The 23,259-nt window shown below is 34.8% G+C and overlaps 1 protein-coding gene across 5 annotated transcripts in view; it reads left to right on the top strand.

The window, feature by feature from the left end:
* PCDH17 (protocadherin 17) overlaps positions 1-23,259 on the top strand; it is a 96,430-nt gene that overhangs the window by 6,118 nt on the left and 67,053 nt on the right. The gene's annotated exons all lie outside the window — the stretch shown is intronic.

Below are 23,259 nucleotides of genomic sequence, written 5' to 3'. Positions count from 1 at the left end.
TACATGCTCTGTCTTCTACCAAAGCTCATTTAGAAATTACGGTTGGGCTGCATTCTGCTGCCAGTTATATCCACACTGTCCTCTACCGACTTTTGTGAGTGTGAGAAAGGGCAGAATTTGGACCATTGGATATAGGGTGCTGCTAATCAAAGAATGACTGAATTTGTAGCAGGTAGTTTAAAGTCCAAACTCAGAAAATATATTCCAGAGCAGTGAACTCACAGTGTGAAGGTGAGGGCAGAATTTGGCTCCAGTCGATTTAATTTAAAGTATTACTTCATGATTAATGCAGCTTAATGTTCAAATACTACAGGTATGTTCCAAAGTGATTTTTAACTTTTGGATTGAAAGCAGGCTCTGGATAATGACTATTAAATATATTTGAAATGTCATATCTGTTTTATCCTGTGGTTCTCCTAATATGCTGTTCTGAGTCATAGGGGAATGAGCTGAGTGTATGAGAAGTGACACAGACTCATTTTGTGTATGCAGCTAGTGGGAAAGAAGTTGCACTGTAGACACTCGATGTACCAAAAGAAAATTCATAATACCTTCAAGTTATCGTACCCTGCAGTCTGTGAACAGTGAATGTTCTAGTTGCCAGCTGCATCTAATGTTTTAAACTAAATAGAAGTGGCCATCGGTAATTGGCAGGTTAAGTAACCAAAATTCCAGTAACTGATGGCCTGTAAATTGAATATTTATAACTGGGGGGGGGAAGAAAAGAAAAAAAAAAGAAAAAAGGCTGTCTGTACAAGGTCACTGTGAACTAATCCTCAACCCACTATTGAGTTGTGTCACAGAAACAATTTCATTTTATGCCTATCATGAATTTGTGTTGCTATCAATTAGGTGAGTGGAACAATACTTAAAATCTGAAATTGATTTTAACAAAAAGTGACACTTCAGGAAAGAGTTTAGGTTAGGGCACAACTGGAGATAATTTGATTTATAATTCATGCTTTAAAAAACAAATAACTTTCAATGACACTTGTTTAAGTAATGTCAACTTTTTTACTGTAAAATGGAGTTGTCAGAATGCTAAAAAAAACCCAACAAACCAACACTTTTTTCCTACTGACAAGTGTAATAGTTACTAAAAGACAGAAAATTATACTTTCCTACAATCATGTAATGTCTATATAAAGCAATTAATTCATGTATTGATGCTACTGAGTAGTAAAGATTCAATTGTAGTGTAAAATCCCTATGGAAAATATGATTCCTTTTTTTACAGTGTTCACTGTATAATATCAATCATGATTTTTTTTTTTTCTGAGATCTATATAAAGCTAAAAGAGGAATTTCCTCCCTTAAAAAGGTGTGTTGTGGTTTCTGTAAGAGTTTTCATTACAGCAACTGTGGGAAATGTTAACCGTAACTCTTCATAGCACATACTGGTATATCTAATAGTTTTTTTTTGCTTTCCCTGAATATCTACACAGAGTGTTTTGGATGTTTAGATGGTCCAGCCAGCAGATTAGGAAACATTCATTTTACCCTAGTGAACAAGCTGTTCAAACTTACTTATTGATACTATATTTTGTAGTTGTATTGACAAAACAAATACATAGTATGAAATAGTAGTTGGCTTCTATTTAGGAAAAGCCCAGAATTAATGTAGCTAGATGGGAAAATCTGATCCTCTTCACTATAATTTTGCAGTACTAAAATACATTTTATATTCTACATCTTCACATCCCTGGAGTAAATTTTATATAAAATTTGCATTTAGAATGTAGACTCTACTTTGTGTCTGGTCCTGTATTTCTGCCTCATGTAAAATTCAAAACGCAAACTTAGGGAGAAATAGCAAAGGATCAGCCCTCTCTTTGGATCTACTATATCCTTAATCACTCTAGGAAACCTGTGTCTGGAAAAGTAAATTGCGCAGTTAGGAATCAAAGGTATAGCCAGTGGAAAAAAAGATACAGAATCCAAACAGCTGCTTTATCATCTCCTTTTATTAGTCAATTCCAAAAAACCAGTTTTCTTTGTTACCTAAGGGAAAGGCAAACAATTGTGTAAGTGTTCTCTAGCTAATATTCACTTCAGTTTTTCCAGATAAATTGATGAACTACAGTAATCTCACACTATATAATTCATACAATGAGACTGCTTTTCTTCAGTCTCATTTTCTTGGCAAGTGTTTAATGGCAGAATTCTCTAGCAGGAGCCTGTTATTAAAACTTTATATATATATATGTACAGACATATATCTATGGATATATGTACACATACTAAATATTATATTATTACTTAGTACATCCAATTGAGTCTATAAATATTTAAAATCAAATAAATAATTTCTTTATCAGTAAGATCTAAACTTTCTCACTCTTATTAGGAGTGCATAACTTTTTTTTTTTTTTTTTTTGCTTTGCAGTAAGAGCTAGTAAAGTCAATAGGCTTTATGATTCCCTTATTTCTCATGAATAGTATTTTATTCTACAGATGGCCCAATTTCTATCAATGAATACCTGTGAAGAAAAGTGTTACTTAGTGACTATGGGTTTCAGACTGACCCAAAATGACCAGCAGTTGAAGAAAATACTGCCTGATACATGTAAGGGCGGTGTAATCTTGCCTCTCATTTAGTGACTTCTGTTATACATTAGTCACACGGTTTAACAACAACTTGTGTGTTTACTCACTACTCTGTAGCATCCAGCTATGTGCCATGGTTGCATGTGCTACTTATATGAATCAATGAACTTCTTCAGTACCATAAAAATCAAATAATTTCAACATGCATATATATATATAACATTTTGGATGGATGCAGTATACTCCCAGCTTTTATTGGTGCAAGAGAATTGCAAGTGCTTAGGGCCTCTGAAAATAGACCATTTGTGATTTGATGCACACATGAGGTTATGTGTATGAAGAATAGTGTTTCGTGATATATTGGGAAGTTAGAATAGTTACACTTTAGCATGTTTCATTGCTTTTAACTTCAGCAATCATATTCTAAACCTACTTTATAAACAGTACTTTCAAAGGGCAAGTCAGTTAAAAATATTTAAATATAGGGCAGTGCTATACAATTCTCATTGCCAGATTCAAAATTCCAGTGTGACCTTTGAATCACTTAAGGTCCAAACTATTCGTTTTTATTGGGGAGAAAAAAGAGGAAAGTAGGAGAAAATGGGAACTCTACATGGCTGAAAGAAGATTTCTGTTCACTCTAGACCTTAAAGACTACTGGGCAAATTCTGTTTGTCTCATTCTGATGAGTAAATCCAAAGCTGACCTACTCACCTGACTAAGAGAAACAGGATTTACTTTATTTTGAAGAGCAGGCATTAGAAAAATAAATATCATGTACAAACATACACATATATGTTCGTGTCTCCCCTACCAAAAAGTTCTGAGTTAATCAGTTCACCTTTCCCTGGGTGAACAAGTCACAATTTCATCTTGCCAGTTTCCAGTAGATAAAAAAGTGGATGGATAAAGGGAAACAAATAGTTTCTTTAAACAAACAGGTTCTGGATATAGGTTCTTCAAAGTGACTTAACAGTAGTGTCGAAAACTACATATGCAAGGAGTGTTGATCATCCTAGAGATTATTTATTATTACACTTGTGGTGCAACTTGGAGAGGTTTGTAAATATATCAGGAATGAGACAGGAGTGAATAAAGAAAACTGGTCACAGCTTTTGGTAAACAACAGCTAAGAACTAATGACTGCGCTGCAAGTGGCTCTCAAGCTGGGAATCACTGCAGCTGCTCTACTAGGCAGTCCTGTAACATTTTAAGATAAAGTACAGATCATTCTTAATACTTGATGGTTATGATGTGCCAACAGATTACTGTCAAGTCCCAGTGCAGCTTCATCACCAGGTGTTTAGTAGTACCTTAGAAGAGTCTTCAGCGGAAAGAAAAAAAACATAAGCTATGTTAGTGCTGCTCTGTCTTTAGATATACTATTCCATGCTTTACTTTGAGACACTTCATTTCAGAAATTTCAAGATTACAAAAAGAAGTCTGCAGCTGCTGCAGTGTAAGGAGAAGCAGCTTTCCTCACAGAAGTTGCATTCGTTCTCAGTGGTTTAAATTCCTATCTGAAAACAGAAGTATTAAATTTTTATTTTTATATCTTCTGCTGAAAATGAGCAATATTATTCTCTCTCACTAGAGCTAGTAGAAGTTAACATTTGGCACCAAGAGGATACTAGGGCGGTTCTACACATTTGCAAGTTTGCAGGTTCATACCCTATAATTCCCAAAATTTCGCAGCTGCATGTTCTAGGGCTGTGTCTAAGGACACTAAATTGTCATCAGATGAAACTTCAGAACTACCTGGCTAAGATGCATTATGGTAGTTTTTACAATGTCTTACAAGGTTAGATGTCTTGCAGAATAACTCCAGTGAATGTTTGCATTGTGTAAATACAGTCTGCAGTTAGGATGATTTTGTGTAACGTTGTTCTGTAGCTTTAGCTTTACTTATTCAAGTGCAGTCGATACCAGGGTTGGCTGTGTAAGAATTTCAGGACAGGATCTTTTCTATATTTTCATGAAGCATTATTTCATTTTTCGTCAAGATACACTGCATGGTACTGTGCCACAAAGTGCATATATTTTCAGACCAGATCTGGCAACAAACTGCTCACTTTGTCATCTGCCCTGGCTGCTGAAATAGGCAGAGGAGGCAGAACTGGGCTCCTGTTCTGCGTTACATCTGCTCTGGTCTTGATCTTGAGCTCCTTGTTGGTGTTGTTTACAGCAATATTATTTCAAAAGGATCATTCCTGACATATAGGTACATATGAGATCTAAAGAACTTTCCAAGATGAAATGCTATGATATAGAACAATAAACATAATAGAGAAAAAGACAATTTAAGAGTCTGAAGTAGAATACTGGTATCATGAGAATGCAAATAATATTGCCAGAACAGAAATTCTTATTAACCACTAAATTAAGATTAATAATGTCTCTGTGGAACTTGCTGTTTTATAAAGTATAAGAGTTGAAGAAAGTTAGTGCAGTTGAAATAAAAGACATGAAGCAAATCGTGCAGGATTTACTGGATCACAGCACTCAATGGCTCTTAAAGTTGCCTGAGCTTTCCTCATCTCGGTGCTCACTGTCACTCCCTCATCTTAAATGGGAAAATCCACACAAATTTGTCATTACTAGTGCAATTTTGACGACTGATCCTTCGAAGAGTTATCTTTTAACAATAGATTTGGTTAGGTTTCTGTTATCCTTGCACACGTTGATGAAAAGGCTTGTTCTTATTCATATTTCAGTCAATAGCATAATTTTGACTTCATCAATTTCAGTGGTTCAAGAGTAAATTGTGACTAAAAGCCTGACAGAGCGCAGCTAAGAATAGTATGACTGAGTCCTTTATTTTTAGATTGCAGCCTTTTGTAATGTTTTCTTACAGCTTCTTTACAAACAATTAAGGAGACTGGAACTTAGATGATTTTTAAGCTATGATGTGAACTGTAACATAATTAGGTGTGGAGCTAAAAGAAGAAATCAAAGACTCAATGGAACACATTGCTGAACATGTATTTTCACATATTTTCTTTTTTTTTTTTTTTTGGAAAGTGTGCATAATATAGCATTATTCTCAAAATTCAGCAAATATTGTTACATGGAAAATTATCATTAGGTACATGTAAAATATTTGCAAATATAACTTGGTATTAAGAAAGCATAGATGCAACCTGACTTCTCTAATGAGGCAAAAATGTGATTAAAAAAACAGTTTTTTCCCAAGTCACAACATTTGGCTGTAAACAAGTTGGGATTTTGTTTTCAAATTAAAAACAAATATATATTTTTTATTTTTTGCCCAGCATTTTTTCTTCCTTTTCACTACCTTCCTCCTTAGGAAATATTAATATACTGGGTAATATTTACACATACATTTTGATTTCTCTTTCTTTTGTTGCTTCTACAAAAGTTAAAATGCCTTGTCAAATTAGTTTTAGGTTTCACTATGCGAGACACTCATTCTACGTATAAAAAGGGTATGCATATGGGTGGTTTTTTTCTTTCTGAAGAAAACATATAAGACACATGGCAGAGGTCTTGAGATACCTCTTCAGGACTGAGGAGTGCCTGCACATATAAAGAAAAGACATTTTGACACTAGTACTAGTATTTTCCAACAGGTAAGAATTTTCTGTGAAAAGAACTTAAACAATGATTTGTTGACCGGAGCAGAAACACAGCTCTGTTTTTATCTTTAAAAGTATAGAAGCAATCCTTTGATGTCAAAAGGTCAGAGTATAACAGTTGGGACAAATTTTTGCAGCAGATAGCCTGAGAGCTTTATACTTTCAATTGTATCTCTACTGCAGCTGTAAGAAGAGAAGTGGTGAAATTAATGCTAAAGGGTTCAAAAATATAGGAAACAAGTGAAACTCTCAGGGGACTGCAGGCTCTTACCTAAATAGAAAAAAAAAAAAAAAAAGAAAAAAAGAAAAAAAAGGAAAAAGGAAAAGATACTAGGAAGAGAATGCCACAATGATTTTAGGAAAAGTTCCTTGAGTTTAAGGATTTCATTTGTTATGTTTTTAAGGGGGAAACAAGGAGATTAACTAGTTGTTACTGCTTTTGCTGATATGATGAGATGAAATGGAGTAGTGTACAGCCTGCCATAAATCTTAGCTAGGGTGCGTTCTAAGCCCTAGTAATACATTTATCATGGTCTTTTTAGTGCAACCTTTGTTTTTCAGTCTGCTGTAGACTGTGGGGTTTTTTTCCAAGCAAAAGAAGATTCTAGATTAATTACTGTAAATCCTATGAGAAGGAAAAAAATAGATAAATTATTAAGCATTTTAGATAAAATACCCAGTATTAAATACTACATTGAAGAACAAGCAAATTCATATGAATGTCCCTGTTAATTAGGATATTAGGCAGTGCTTTAAATAACCTCCTTGAGCAGCCATATATTTTCTAGCTAAATCCCAAAGGCTGCTCTTACAATTTCTGCTTATTAAGGTCACATGAGAAGCATCTCTTTCTTCTGCTGAATTACTTCCACTAGTTAGCATTGTAACCTGTACAGAAAGAACAGCATAAGATCAATTCATCTCACTTGCTTGAGATGAGCTCCTTTTTTGGTCTGATGATGTGTCTTAAAAATTGAGGAGTCCCTCTACCTCTAAAGATATTAGTGCGTAGTTTCAACCAATTATTAACGTTACTTGTACAGGACAGCATAAAAATCAGTTTGCATCTCACCACTTCAGGCGGTGAGAAGATATCTCCTCTTTCAGCCCTCAAGGCAATCGGTCTCATGCAGATGTATTTTCAATTTAGTACGCTATAAGCGATACAGGCAAGTAAAATCCTTCATTTTATTCTAGCCATAGACTTTTCCACTGGCTTTGTGATGTATGCGTCAGATCAGAGTTCCTCTGGTTCATAAAATACTTTTCCCCACAACAGCAAAGTTTCTAATGGCATCCTGTTCCCTGCTGGGTGGTTGCGTGCTGCAGTCTCCAGGGCACGCCAAAGGAGGACTGTAAAGGGGAAAGGAAAAGTCTTGTTGCAAGATACAAATGCATAATTTCAGCTGTGTGGGTGGGACCTCTGATCGATGCATTGTAAGTTCTTGTGGTGACAGACATGCGAAATTAGTTTCAGGCAGTGTTTCAGACCATCTATTGATATATGTGTGACACGCTTGTATTTGCCTGTACTAGTTCTAGTGACACTATGATTACTGGTATTTGCAGTCCTTGCCCTGGAACACTTCCAGGCAGTTTTATTGTATTGAAATGGCTCTTACAGTTCATTGAGCATCCAGCATAACACTGCTGAATATGATTGGCGCGTTTGCATATATTTATTCAAAAAAAATCAGGCAGTTAAACTGCATAATTATGGGAAAACGAATCATAACAATAAAAGACCATTTAAGTTAACAAGCTTTGTGATCAAAGGATAAATACAGGTTGGATAAATGAGACTCTAGATGTAACTAATCTGCATAAATAGGCTTTGGTCTGATTAGAGGAAAGGAATATATTAAAATAATCTAAAGGTATTAAAAAAGCGTTTTACTTCAGTACTTTTATAACGTCTAGTTTTATTTCATCATATTTTTAACATTTCTACTCAATAAAAATAGCTCCTTCAGTGATAAACTACTTTTATTTGTTTTTATTTCTTGATTAACAGTGTTTACAGTGCAAAGAAAGTCTAAACTAACGTAAGTGAACAAAAGTAACATCATAAGTTTTCATTCTAGTTGGAATGCGTCGTGTGTCAAAAACCTTAAACATTTTTTAATGTCTTAATTTTAAAATTTTTAATGTTGCAATGTTTTTGATTGATTTTTAATTAAAGAAAAACATTAAAGGGAACATTTAAAGGACAATTTCTTGTTTACTGTCTTTATCAGCAGAGAGCAGCCTTTGTAGTGTTTGAAAGCTGGTGCATTAAAAATCAATTTCAAGTCTTCAAAGCTATAAACTCTTGCTTGCTTTGTAGATATATACTGTTTTTAAAATCATTGGAAGCACACTTGACAATTGAATTAAAAACAAAAGGTAAATAATGGCTTCATCAAAATTTGAAGGTTTTTAATGTATTTTTAATAAAAGCTAAGGGATTTTTTATACAGAGCAGACATGTGAATCACAATTTGTAGCTTTTAAATGCATAATTTGGTCCTAAAGACAGTTATATGTATTCTTTTATTAATAGAATTTTGTTTTAAACTTCTGTTGGTGTTATGCTGTTGTTAAAGAATGCCACGCTTCAAACACAGAACATGTCAGTCAGTTTCTTTACTTACCATATTTCTATCTCGTTCTTTGCTGATTGCTAAGCAACCACTTATGGTTAAGGTTGTTTAGCTACAACTCAGTTTTGGAAAAAAAAAAAAAAAGGTGAGCTGAAGTGGGCTAAACAAATTTTCATTAATTCTTAATGAAAATATTTAAATTCTATAAAATTTTAAAGGTGACAAAGAAAAGAACATCATTTTAATAATGTACCTCAGATTCAGCACTTGGGCTTTGTTCCTACTGATATTGAGGAAAAGACTTGTTTTTCCACAAGTCTAGAAAGAGCAGGAGCGTGTCCTTAACCAGTGCATAAGTAATTTCAAGGCCTATGGAAACTAAGTTACATGTATATAATTACATTAGTATTATGTCTTTCAAGGCATAATCCTTAAAACACTTATTCAGTGAATATTTTAATTTAGGTCAATAGAACCATTGAATTAAATAGATCGCTTACAGGAGTGGAGTTGCTGATGTGCGTAAGCATATGCAGAATTCAGTCCGGAATCTGTGAGTCTGTGTTAGCTGAACTGTTCCCTGTTGCTTCTCTCCTTTGCTTTAAAAACATTGCAAAGCTGCAAAGCTGTTCGTTTCACTTAGCCTCCAACTGCATTCTCTAGTACTCTATTGAGATAGTCCTGATGTCTGAATATTTGATATTTTTTGCTTTTTCGCATAGACTTGTGTAATTTGATATGCAGATTTGAAGATCATAAAAACAATCCTGCTTTGATGATCATAAGCAAGATTATCCAGCCACAGCTGTAAAGTACCAAGTGTGTTCTTTTCTGATCTCTTCATCATTTCAGTGGATCAAATGACAATAAGAATATAGTGGAACTTAGAGTCCTTGGGAAATAATGAATTTAAAAGTCTTTTAAAAATGGCAGCCACGAAACCTTAGAAACTATTAAAATTTCTAGACTATGTGTATGAATGCATATGTGGAGATACATAGATATGAGAGCAGCATGGATTCAAAAGAAATATCTAGCTGGATAAAAGACATTATTAAAGACCAATGTGCATCTTTTTTTTTTTTTTTTTTTTTTTAACATTGTGTATGATCTGTACAGAGCTTTGTAAGTGTTTTGGAAGATTCTGTCAATCTGCACCTTTTGCTGCAACCTAGAAAGCATCAAGTTTAGAGATAAATGCTGTTGTCATTTTTTTCCCGAGGCAAGAGTATAGGTAAGGAAGAACCTAATTTTCCACTTCATGGTGGAAGTTATACATCTTGCTTAAAACTGTGTATCCCGCTATCAGACTTCAGGATTGAGAGTAATGATGAAAAGGAGGTGTAAGTCATGTGACACGTGAGAATAATCAGCACTCAATTGCTTCCATCAACTGTGTTAGGTATTAAAAAGCACATGATAATTTGCATCTCGTAGCTCCGAGGCGAGGAACCTATCAGTCAGCTTTGTAGCCATCACGTGAAAAAGAGGGGAAAACGAAATGTTTTACATTATTTCTTTTAATGCATAGTGTTCATTTTGTCTAAATCTGTAAATGTATTCCGTCTGTTTAAACCACCTGTAGCTTCTTTTCAGGCCTAACAGGATATAGTATTGCAAGGGGCAGAAGTAACTGGATGAATTTATTTTATTATTTATTGGCCACCATATATATGATCTTTCCCAACAGTATGCATCTCATTATCGCAATAAGGTGATGGTAATGAAATAATAATTCCTTCAAGCGTGAAATAACTAATCTTAAGTACATTCTGTGCCCATTTGTTTCAAACAGGTTTCCAGACTTTTAAGAAAACTTTAATTTCAGTTCATTTAAAATATATGGAGATCACACACACTCATTTCTTCATCCCCTCATTCTGGCAAGGAAACCTTAGGAACAAGTAGCAGGATTTCCAGATTTTGACCTACCTGTCATTCTACTTTACTTGAATAAATGTAAAGCAAGAGAAAGCTGTTTCTAATAAGCAAATGTGAGCATCAGGAATTTTGGTTAGCATTGGCAAAGATCTTTAGATAAAGATAAATTACTTAGAGTCATACTGGTCTTGCTGATACCAGTGAATGAAGACATAGGCATACATGTTGAATAGCCGTGGGAGGAGACGACTTTATTTAAAGGAAAGGTTTTGTTCTGATTTAAATTTTGAGCCATAGGTTTTCTATAGTATTCTATAATAAAGACAATTACATAGTAATTTGGGTTAGAATGCATGCCCAGTTCCCCATCTCAAAACCCAATTTGTTACTACCTGTGGCTATTTCTATTAAAAAAGAAACATAATTATTATGAGTCTCAGCAGTCTAAGAGTAAATTTTTTGCAATTACAATACCTCCCTTGGGCAGATGTGTGAAAATGGCAGATTAATTCCTGCCACTTTCTGTCTATTTCTGGCACATTCTTCAGGTAGCTGGTAGCTTGGATTATCATTACATTGGTGCTGTTTGTTATGCTGTGGTTAAGGTTAAAGCAGCAATCCTGTTATAAATCTTTAGGAGTAGGGCTCTATACCATTACCTTGGAAAGTCTCTATGCTGAAATTTGATACATAAAGTCCTAGGAGTACAATCCTAATTCTATTTTCATGGAAAGTGAATGAGTTCGCTCTTGATCTTAGCATATTTTAGAAGGGCATTTTGTATTTTATTACTTTATGCCTGAAGAGATTTAAACAAAAACAATGAACGAACCCAAGTTTACTCATTTTTAGGATTTTACAGTGACGTTAATAAAGTTGAACGTGAACTGAAGACCATATAGTAGTGCCTTAGTATTGTATGGCTTTTATTTTATCCCCAATGGCACAATGGCGTGTTTATTTAGAAAGAAGGACCAGTAAGTTAAGATGGCCTTGAAATTATGTAAATGAATAACTTTCCATGGAAATAGTCTAGTTCATCTCCTAATGAGCTTTTCTACCTGAAAACAAGTTTTGAGGCCTTATGTGTAGAAGAATTGCATGCAAAGGCTCTGCTCCTGGAGATCACTCTCTGCAGCTAGGCACATAACTCCATGTTGAATTCCAGTGAAGTTGGAAGTTGGTTTGGCTTCATGTGGACTCATGATCTACCTGCAGGGAGCAGCATTAGTCTGTGTTACACATTATCTGTTTTGAATATTTGGGAAGAGCAGTATGAACAATCTTAAGTTTTTTTTTTTTTCCCCTTTGCATGAGTTTCTGTTTGGAATTTCTTGTGCTGTACCTGTCGTATTTTCATTTCTTTCCCCATTTTGAAAGAGACTTACACACACACACTCTTCTGAATGTTGGCTTGGGGACCTTTGTGATGTGGACATTATTTAGAGAGGGTTGCGTTAAGTACTTTCTTTGAAAGTTCATGGCTAAAGAAATAATAAAAAAAAGTATATATGCATCCTTCAGTTGCTGTTGGATGCATTCATTTTTGAAAAAAATGCTCACATGCTGGGTGAGCATCCTGCTAATTAGGTACGGAGGCAAATCCATAATTTAATCACTGTATTCTAGCTAGCTCCTCGGTCAAATATTAGCATTCATGTTCAGTCTCTCTGTCCCTGGTGAAACTTGCAGCAGTGTCCTAGATGTTGACAAACCAACACTGGTTTGGAACAGAAAGAAGACTTTTCCTAATCCTGGAGACTTTGCAGAGAGTATTTCTGTGTGGATCGTCTTTATTTTAACAGCAAAATCTGATTTCGGAGTCTTAATACAGCAAGCTGTAATGAGAGGGGTAATCCAGAACATTTTTTTCCCAGGCTGTTAAGAATTTAGAGGTCAAAGTCAGCCCTTAAATATCTACAAGTTTATAGATTACCTCTGGCAATTCCTATGTAAGTGAGTGTTGTGTTTTAAATGAGGTGATCCTATAAAGAAAGATAACTATTTTTTTTGCTTGTTCTGAATCAACTTAACATAGAGTCCTGTATGAAGATATTGCAGTAGGTTAACATTGAAGTGACAGAGTTGTGGATGGTTATACAAAGCCCTACGATAGCCAAAAGGCCTTATTTTTTCTGTCCAAGCCTACTTGACCACTGCTACTGTATTCATGGTGTATTCGATCAAACTTTCCATTTTATGAGGTGCTTCATCATAGGCACATGACTGTTATGGCTTTAAAGTATATTTAGGGACAGAACATCTTGCTAAACTTGTGCAAGCCTAAATTGTTTATCTTATGTCACAAATAGTAAATCAACTCATCACCATTTCACAGTTGAAAATCTCCTTGCACAGGCATGTGAGGCTGTAAAGTTTGATGATCTACTATTCTGTCATAAATTCAGCCATTATTTTGGCAGCATATTTAGTGGTGTCCCTTTTTCTAGTCCTAAGAGGAAATAATTATGCCAAGGTTTTGGTGGGAAAGTAGGGCTTTGTATCCTGTCACAAAATGTTTATAGAATACCTTGTTGGGGATTTTTAACAAAATGTTGAAATAAGGAGTTGCATGACCTAAATAACAAGTTAGACAGAAGGTAATAATGTAAGTTTTAACATCTGTGATTTTCTTCCTAATTCCTAAGGAATTTAAGGGAATCATTGCTTTTCTGGTGAAGGATTTTAGGAAGAGAAAGGGGGTAAGGTTACAGCTTTAAAGGAAAGGAGGCGATCTAGATTTACCTCTGTTCCTCTGACCGTCACCTAGGAAGAAAGCTTCACTGTTCCTCTTTATGTGTGTTTTATGTGCAGGCAGTGTGGCTTCAGAACCAAGGCCTGTTTTATCTACATTGCTAATTTTTTTTTTTTTTTTTTTTTTTCCACTCTGTAAGGAAGAAACATAGAACTGGAGTCTTGTGCCACATACAGTGTTTGCTGCCTAGCTAATCACCTTTCCCTGTCACTGCCATTACAAATCTGTTTAAATGCCGTCCATAGAGAAGACCATATGCTGGGATAAAGGAATATCATGTTTAAGAGTTTCTTCTCATTTTCTATCACTATTGTAATCTTCTTCCTGCTCCTTTGCAGCTTTCTTCAGCGTACAACATATGTATCTGTGGGAATGTAGCATGCTATGTAAAGACTCGCTTATCCCATAATTGAAGTAAGCAGACCGATCCAAGGGCTATTGAAACCAATTTGAAAACATCCATTGATTTCAGCGGACCTCAGGTCATGGCTTGTGGGAGTTTTATTGTTGCCTTTAGTGAGAGTATGGGTTGGACAGAAGAAGGTAAACATAGCGGATGGATGTTAACACAAACTTAACAGATTTAAAATATCCAGTGTCTCTGTTTCCCCTTACTAAATATTATGAGTACGAAACATTTGTCAGTGTTAAAGGCCATAATTTGATCTCCTTCTCTGCCATATAGTGCTGCAGTGTTTATAAGCTTTTATCTGTTCAGAAAACATTTCTGATATGTTGCTCTTAGAAACAGGAAAACAGCAGTGGTAAGAATAGGACAAATTCTACAACACTTACTGGCTTCACTAGGAATTCCTGCTGAGTAAGAGCTTTCAGATATGTCTCAAAATTAAAAACAAAAGGCCAGGAGCTCACAATTGCACTGCAGAATCTGTGTGCATGAAAGAAAGAAAGAAAAGATAAGGTTGTTTTCATAAAAAAAAAAAAGGGGGGGGTTCTAAATACAAGGAGAGAATAATATTTTTGAAATTATAACAAATAATTTGATCATCTTAAATTTCAAGGTACTATTTTTTAAAGTTTCCCTCTAATTTTAATGTCTCAACTTCTAGACTTGTTATTTAACATGTAGATTGGAAAGAAAAATCAAAAAACCCCACAAATGCTGTCAAAGTTACACTCCCAAATGTATTGTTATTTTGAGTTTATGGTATGATATTCTTAGAATAAGCTGGATATTGTGATAAGTGCAGATTTCATTCTAGTTAGCTAATTGTAGTTGAGTCTCTTATGCAGTAAACATAATATCTGTTAGGAATACTAAGGTAGATTCAACATGGTGGGAGCCATAGATAAAAGGTGCATTAAAGCGTTTCAAATTCAATCATTAGGTTTCATTGCACCCATCTGCTACCAGAAAATATAATTGGCAACTTGATTCATTGACCTTTAACTGTCATTTTGGACCATGTTTTTTTAAATCCATATTTTTAAGTTAGACCTAGAGAGTTAATTTGATAAGAGAATGCCCTGTACATTTTAATGCAATTACTTTTTTTTTCTTTTTTTTTTTTTAAGCAAAAGATTTTTTTAATATAATCAGGTTTAATGGTCTGTTGTATATTCTGCTAATCCAGTCAAAGTAGTTATTTAATATTGAATGTGGTTAAAAGCAACTAATGTTCAACTTCATTAAGGCTTCTATTAAATAGAAGGCTTGCTGAACTTCTGGGTTTTTTTATGCACGAACTGCTACCTCTTATTAATTATTTCCAGGGGTTTCTGTAACACTAGAATTGTACTTACAAGCTTCAGTTCCACCAAGATTATACAGCACAGCACAAGGGCTAAATAAGTATTGAAATTGTGCAGTGCTTCATGTTTTGTTCCTAAAACGTGTTTTATCTCTTTTATTTTCTGGAGTAGATATTATCTTGTGCAGGTGGACTAGAGGGCATATATCTCTTAGCAGTTCTATATCGTGGCACACAAGTACACTGTCTTACAACAGCGTTACTTAGAGCAAACGGAAAACATAATATCATGAATGAAGATTATTTAATGTTTTCTCAGCAATGGTAAACAATTATACTATTCTGTCATCTGAAGTTTATGCAAAATTATGAAAAAAATTATGACACGTGTTTCTTTACACAACAGGATACAATTCTTGAAATATTTATGTAATATAGAGACAGATGTATGTAACCTAACCTTATAATCCCATTTCACAGCTTTCCCAAATACTGGGGAGCTCGATAAATAGGAAGCCGATTACATTGGCAGTATAACTCCATTAATAGGATTCAGATTTGCCTTATTGACAAGCCAGTACTGTTAATATGATCCAGTATATTAAATTGACAGGAAAACTGGAGTAATAGAATGTATCTGCAGCCTAATTGACAGGGAAGCTCTTTCAAAAGGTTCTTAATGTGGTTTTTATTGACAGAGTAGCTTCAGTAAGTACATATCATTGGTGAACAGTGTAAATATATCGGATGCAACTGTACTAGCAGATTGAGGTGAAGTAGTTATTGTTCTGTTTTCCCATACTTTCATCTTTACTTTGATGTAAGTCGTATCAAGCTCTCGTAAGGTCTTCACAGATGCCTCTTAAAGCACCAGACTAACTGCACTGCTTACAGCCATTTGACAAGTTGTGAACTATTTTAAATGTGTTCATCATTTTTAAATGAATATGGGCAATACAGAGCAAAGCAATAATGTGTCATGAATTTAATTATGTTTATTTATTGATGCTGTGATAGCAGAAACAGAGTTATTGTACTTTCAGCTCGAGCTCTTTATGTGATGTGATGTTTGGCATCTCTTCCTATGTTCTGATCCTGCACCTTCTCCAAAAAGCAGTTCATCTTAAGAACTCATTTTACAATTACTTTTTCCTAGTCCCGTTTGACAACTTTCCACATTCTCTTCCCAGACCGTGATAATTTCATTAGATGCTTACATTTCATGTTTCTCCAGTACAAAATAAAATGAGGCTCAGAAACCTGAAACCACTGTGAAACAAACAGCATTTTGAGTTTGGTCTGGAAAACCTTCTTGATTCCCTTTTCAGTAGAAGAAAGTTTTGGGTTCAACTTCCACACTTTTTCCTAATCCCACCTTTCTTAGAGAGAGAGAAGTCTGAATTTAAAAATATATCCTGCACCTGCTCTGGCAGAGGAGTTGAAGACTTTTGTTAAGCTGACTTCCCTGCTGATGGAGAGGCAAACTTGTTCCTGAAAGACTTAAATCTTTTATTTCATGTAAAAAAAATCTGACCAGGGTCTGGTCTCACCCTATCTTTTGATTGTCTTTCAAGTCTGCTTTTTTACCAGGATCACTTAAAAATATGTTTCTCTGTAGTAATTTTTTTAGTTTCTTCAGTCTTCAGACTTGGTGCAGCCATCAATGAGGTGAGAGGAAACTTTACTAGACCTCGTGACTTCTAATCCTTGCGCTGTGTTAAATCCCTACAGTTTAGGCTTCTGTCTTTTGTGTCTTGTGCATTGCAGAGTAAACTCTTGTAAAAATTTAAGAAATAATTGTTTTCATTGAGCCAGTAGTACAAACACAACTGAAATATCTGTCATATCTTAATACAAATGCTTAAGCAATAAATTAACAATATTTTTTGGGGGTAACAAATATGGTACTTGCTAAGAAAAAATAGTACATAGACTAGGTATTTATATGGGGAAAATCTGAATTTCTTCACTTACAGGAAAGGATGGCAGTCTCTGTCGCCAGAGTCTCACTTTTCAGAAGTCACTGAAATTTGACTGAATAGCTCAGGACCTCTTTCTCTCGCAGTTTTGCTTTTCTTATTCAAGAGAAAGAGACATCACGAGCCACCAACACTCTTCAGTAAAGAGTACAGCAGCCTGGTGAAAGATATTGCTTTGTGCATCTGACTGTTTTTGTTGCCCTGTGTTTTTAATGTGCTTTTCAAGAAAGTTGCATATGTCAAAAATTCACATAAACACACTGTAGGTCTTGTAACACCAAAATACACATTTTGCAGCAAGTGTGAAACTTCCCGAATATGTACATGTCATATAAATTATGTCTCAAAAACATTTTCAAAAGAATGAGAGTGGAGACCACATATTAGGACAAGATTTTTTAAAACAGCCTATTTAATTCTGTCCTTCAAAAAGGTAGAATAAATTATACGAAATTTATGCCCGGTTGGGGTTCTGGGGGGGTTTTTTGTTTGGTTGGGTTTTGGGTTTTTGGTTGGGTTTTGGGGTTTTTTGGGGTTTTTTTTTTTGCTATTGACTAATACATTTTCTTAATGAAGTAAGTCTTGCAAAATCAAAACCTACTACTTCAGGCTAAATATATACACTCACTGACAGTCTTATACTGAGAAGTCTTTGTCAAAAATTGTACTATGTTGAATCCAAACTGTTCCTAACAAAATGAAGACAATTGTCTGCTCTTTCGAAACTAGATTTGGCAGAACACAATTCTTTGTCTTCAAAACTGATTGCCATTATAGAAGATCTTTGTTTCATGGGACAAGGGTGAATACTTGGAATTAAGCTTTTCAAGAAAAAGACACAGAAGATGCTTGAGTTAGATATTAAGTGGCAGTCTGATAAAGGGGAGAGGTGTTTCATTTCATTTTTGCATTTAATGTTTAATTAAAAAGAAGTTAGAGTCAGCAAAGACATTTTGCTTTATTATAGTTCCAGATACGAACACCTACATAAAATGGAATTGCATTGGATTTCTGAAAATGTGATACTTGTTCCTGTAATTCTGAGAAAAAATTATGAATATTTTAGTACTCTAATAATCATATAATCATAAATCTGATTAATGTTTAAGTTTTTTTTTTTTTAACATTTTAGAATACATCTTTCCCTAATATGACAATTATTTCCTGGAATAATTTGTCAAGAATACTTAAATATTGCATTTCTCTCTCTCTCTTCCTCTCTTTTGCTCTCTCACTTTCTCCGTCTTTTTCTTTGTAGTCATGTTGAATTTAAGATTTTTTTTTTTTTAGGAGAGAGACCTGTCGAATTGAAAACCTTTTCTTTTATTTTTCTCTAATTTTATTCAAACAGTATGGAATACTCCAAAGACTGCTAGAAATCTTCAGAATTGTGGCATAACAAAGATTTTGATTAAAAAGAAAAAATTAAAAGGAAAATTCTTTAATTTTTAATAGACAGCCTGCTTTTTATACAAATTTGTGAAAGCAAGCCTCGTGAAATCCTCTACTTGTGTCTTACTCAGCAATAGTAGAATCCCTGAAATCTAATTGATTAATATGGGGATGTAATTTTAATCCTGACTTTTTTTTTTTTTTAAAAATATATATATGTGTACAGAGTCACAGTGGAACTCCTTTTTATTTATGAAAATATCAAAACATGCCAACAGAAGTAAACATATATACCTGGGGAACATGTACTTATGGAAAGAAAAAAAAAAAAATAAATGTAGTCCCTCGCTAAAAATATTCTCCATAATTCATTGTGTAATGCTTTGCCCAGGCTGGTTCAAACTGTTTCCAGTGATGAAGCTTTCACTGCCTCCCCCCTCCCTCCCCTCCCCTCCCTTATGAGATTATTTAAGGTTAATGGATCCAATGAGGAATTTGTTTCTGATGCTCTATTCTTGGCCATAATTTTTCATTTTCCTTTCTCGAAATGAAACTTTTGGGAATCATAGCCAGTCTAGGATTAATTAGTAAAACCTTAACAGTTGACTTTCAAACTTCTGAATGGTTTTATTTTGAATTCGTAAAATTCAGTATTCCAAATTCACCATATGAGAGCAATATTTAGAAACAATCTGAGTTTATCTAGGCCCCTGTGTGGTCTTAATCTGCAAGCTCTAACACGCATAGTAGAACGAATGATTTTATATAGTTGACGATAGCACTTGAAGGAGGTTTTACATGTTTTTCATGCAAATACTGACCAGTAAATGATTCTTCAAGTAACATTATTAGACTGAAGTAATTGTATTGTCACATCTGAAACTCCATACCAGTAAAAGTGTATTTTGCACAGGTTTAATTTCCCTGTTCTTTTACTGTCCTCCTCCTCAACTCCCCAGTGAAAAAGGTAATGTAATCAAACTGTAAGATATTTTCTGAAAGGTAGTAACCCTCTTTTTAAAACTTTGGCAGCTTTTGAAAGGTTTATAAGCATTCTTATCTCTTTCAAAATGGCATTTTTATGAGCTTCATCCTTCTGAGAAAGCTTTATTAAATGTGTGTACAGAAATCCTCAGGATTTTTTCTGCAGCATTGCAGTAATAGCAGTGTTCCTAAAATTTCAAATTCACTCTAGGGTCACATATTAGGACAGATAGATGGAAGAAAGTGTCTTTAAGGGGCCATTGTAACAACTGTGAAAAAGTATATCTGTTGAATGTTTAACAGCATACTCTCATTGGAAATGAACTGGTTCCACTAATCTGTGAAAATGAGCCATAAACCCAGGACTTCTTCTCTAGGGGAGCTGTGGACAGTCAGGTTGACATCACAGACTTTTTAATTCTCTGGTATATAACCAGGGCGTGGATAGTTCTGCTTTTGCTTTACTTTTAGAGACCATTTGTCCCAGTATGTTTTCTTCCTACTGAAGAACTTGTGTCTTTGCAATCGGTGACCTAATTGATACTCCAGCCCTCAACCTTGAATCACAGAGATGGAAAAGATGTGTTAACTATTTAACTCCATTGACTTTTAGAGATGGATTGTTTCTGAGGATTTTCTTGGGGGAGAGTAAGGGTGGAGCTTGTTTTATTCTGTTATTCAGAAGGTTAATGGTGCTGGCATTTGAGAGATTTTTGTTTATTCATCAGGAGACTGTAGTTCCATGTGATTCACTTTGATACAATGCATCTTACTTAGCTTTAGCTATTACACTGAACATCTTCCTCATCATCTAGATTCCCCTATAGTTATTGATGAAAATAATTTCCAGGAGCAGTACATACCTAAGGCAAGATGCCCAAAATGGGAAGAATTATCTTGTATGTCTCTAATGCTTACAGAGGGATCTTAGCTGATTAGCTTAGAGTAGGTGACTAGCTTTTAGATGGTTATCTGCAGGTGAACTGAAACCTACCTTAAAGCTGGAGGCAAACAGGGAGGCACTGTGGTTCTGATTTCCTAGAAAGGGCTGTATACCCGGAGAAGAACAAAGAGTTTATTTGCTGTTGATAGATTTTTAAAGTAGCACTCATTTCTTAGAGTTACAGCTATGCAGTGTAAAGAGGTATGATTAATGCATGAGCTGAAATGTGTAATACCACTTCCATAGATGTTAAAGTGTAAAAATTTTAAGTATATGACCTCTCACTTCAACTGGGATTTTAAAAAAAAAAAAAAAAGTGTTTAAGGGAGTTAGACATTCATATCTGTCTGTAATCCATTCTGAAACAGATACTTGCCTTTCTAAGATTTGTCTAAACTGCCTACCCTTAAAATTAAATGTTTATTATCCCAATTTTTGTATAGATATTATCATACATAAAGCAATTCTCTCTTTGCTGCCTGTATCTTAGAGTGCTCTGTTACAGCTCAACACAAGCATCATACTTTCATAGTTCATAGGAGAAGGTCTAATGCTTGTAGAGCACAAGGAAAAGAATTCAACTCTGAGCTCTGTGGCTGTATATGGTTATCACATATTTACATTTGTTCTTTTGCAGTAATGAATTCACTGTAACATGGCACCCAACTGTTTGTGTTACTGCAAAATACAATATGAAGGAAATTGGTCAAATTATTATTGAGTTAAAAGTCATTAATGATTACCAGAAATACTGAATTTCTCAGAAGCAGCTCATATTTTTAGGACGGCACCTAAGATGTGGTCATAACTTCCATTTTAAAATTATATCTTGGCTAGTCCAGCATGTGCTAAATGCTTTTTTTTTTTTTTTTTTGCTATGAAAAAACACAAACAAAAAGTATGACCAGTTCTTACTGTGGTCCAGCTTATACATAAGTTCTTAGCACCACCTTTAAGGAGGTGCTATAATTAATTCCAGGGCAAAAGTCTGACCGTTCTAATGACAGAGAATTGATGAAAAGGCAGTTTATAGTAGGCATTTTGCCTGACAATGACATGAAAAATGGAAACGTTGATTCTAGTAGCAGCTGTGTTTAGGAGGAGGCAGATTTCTTATGTAAGTAAAAGCATAAGGTCAGTTTTCCTGGGCATCTATAGTTGAGATATTAGACCTAGAAAATAGACATGAGTATTGCAATTGTAAAGGTTTATTTAGGTTGAGAAGTATTTGGCTCTGTGAGTGTCGTAATGATTATATGTGTATATATATATGAGGTAGATTTGCTGCGCACAAGAGAGATACTAGCTTAGAATTTGCAACAAGAAAAGAATAAATGGCAGAATTAAGGCTGCTTGCAATATATGATGTGCTACATTTAAGAGAGTACATATAAGAATGCTGAAATATTTATTTCTACGCTTACATTTCTTCCTTTTTTTTTTCAGTGTTTGCTTTTAGAATTCGAAACATGCTAAAAGATAAGCTTTTATTCTAATTTCATGTATTAAAACCAGGATCTTGTCTGTTTTTAAGCACAAAGCACTAAACTGCCCCCTAATTGAAGTGACCAGATTTTAAAAAGTTTGGATGCCTGTAGCTGAAAACATCAGCTTCTGAAACACTGACTTGGAAAAGCAGTGACACAACACTGAGTTTTATGTCCCAGATCTTCAGAATTCTCCTAAATATAGTGTATTGTTTGCATTTCTTTGGCAGTATTTAAGAACTTGCATAAGCCCATCTTTTATTAATGCTGCTGAAGAACAAGTCTCTAGTTGGACATAAACACCCAGATTTCCAAATTATGTGCAATTTTGATATGATAAAAATAACTTAGAATTATAATTATAGGTGCTTTATGCTATGTTTTGAAAACAGATGAGTAAAAACTGATTCTGTCATAGTTTATCATAAAAGAAAATCCACTGATAAAACTTCAGATGATTTTTGTAATGAGATATACAAGGCTAGGTACTCCACAGCTTAAATTAGAAACAGCTTCAAAATGTGAACACAATGTGTGTTATAATCCTAATTTTTGAACCAAACGATTTAACTAGAAACAAGAAGAAAGTGCAGTGTAAATTGACTTCCTACATGCCAAACAGAAGATAATTCTTTATCTTCCATCCCTTCCCTAAATCACGTGAGATATCCATGGTATACAAGCACATCTATTTCACATGTACCAAGAGCATGGCAGGTGGTTACCTATTTTCTGTTGCAAACAGCAGTGACTGTTAAATTTCAGATGTAACTTCACGCATCTTTTCCAAGCTCCAATATTCCAACCATACAAGCAGTAGCAAATATTTCTAATTACCACCTACCTCTAAAACCAAAACAAAGCTAAGAAAATGGGGTGGGGGTGTGCCAGGGAAAGCCAAATATCTCAGAGACCAGTCACTTGTGTAAACACTTGTGCGACATTAAACCTTACCTTGGGCCTTCTGCTCCATTAATTAGCGCTGCCTGCGTTACCGATACTTATACGCTAGACGCTGTTGCAAAACTCATAGCTGCTGCGAAGCGTAGTGGTGTGATATGAAGTGATGCAGAAAACAGTAGAAGCTCTGTCACTAGGTCAGCTGCAAGAAGAGGTGACGTGTGTGAATGTACAGTATATGGAGTTTTGTGAAAGATGCAGTCTCTCTCCCAAAGAACTTCGGCTGATGATACAAGGGGAATTCAGTTCCCTTTGGCAGGACTCCATGTTGGTCTGGATGCTGTAAATACTTCTGCTTCTACAGTTACTTAGCTCATGCTGCTAAAAATGTAGTCATGACAGACTTAATGAAAGTATCTTTTTTAAAAAAACCCTACTTGTCTACAACAATCGTTTAATGTTCTTGTCTGCATGTGTGGTTCTCATTAATCTGACATAGCT

This window comes from Grus americana, chromosome 1 (genome assembly GCF_028858705.1).
Source record: "Grus americana isolate bGruAme1 chromosome 1, bGruAme1.mat, whole genome shotgun sequence".
Classification (NCBI taxonomy): domain Eukaryota; kingdom Metazoa; phylum Chordata; class Aves; order Gruiformes; family Gruidae; genus Grus; species Grus americana.
This window is presented reverse-complemented; position numbering and strand designations above follow the sequence as displayed.